Below are 783 nucleotides of genomic sequence, written 5' to 3'. Positions count from 1 at the left end.
CAGTACCTCGTTGCCCCGTCCTTGAACCAAGACCCCAGACACCCCATCACAGAACTCAGAGGTCTCAGGTCGCAATGGAGGAGTCGGCACCTGGCCAGCCCAGATGTCACCGACAGCAGCCTCAGGGTCCCCCCAGGCAGCGGACCATGCTCTGAGAAACCCCTGTCCACCATACCGCCAGAGACTTCCTGTGCAGAATCTCTACGCCGACCCCACAGGCTGCTCACTACCACCCCACAGGTCACCCCTCACGCTGCTTTAGAGTATGGGAGTTTTCCTTAAGCCTGAATCCCAACCTGTCCCCCAATCACAGACATGCCCAGAAATGCACACCGGTGCCAACGCCAGCCCCCCCCTCTCAGTTCTCACATCTCCCCGCTCCACCCCTGCTCTGCAGTCAGAAGCTGAGGGACCCCAAGGGCAAATATGTTTCTTTACAAAACTCACAGCCCCTCCCAGCATGCGATGCCTGGGGGAGCAGGAGGGGCCGGGGCCTCACAGGCCTGAGATCCCAGGAGCATCAACCTCGCCCCCAGCCACATCTGAAGGCGGGGAGGGCACAGAGGGACAATGCTCCCTCTCCAAGGTCACGACCGCGTGTCCAGTCGGCTCATGGATTCCTGCAAAGGCCTGCAGACGGCTGTGTCTGTTTCGGCCACGTCAGCGCCTGGTGGCCAGCGCTGTGTTCTGTGACACCGGGCATGGGCGTGGAGGGCCGTGAGGGGCCTGAAGCTGCGCGCAGCTCCGGGGCCTATTTGCTGCCCTCGGACCACCCCGGCGGAC

The sequence above is a fragment of the Pteropus alecto genome, unplaced genomic scaffold (genome assembly GCF_000325575.1).
Source record: "Pteropus alecto unplaced genomic scaffold, ASM32557v1 scaffold587, whole genome shotgun sequence".
Lineage (NCBI taxonomy): Eukaryota > Metazoa > Chordata > Mammalia > Chiroptera > Pteropodidae > Pteropus > Pteropus alecto.
Note: the sequence above shows the minus strand (reverse complement) of the source record.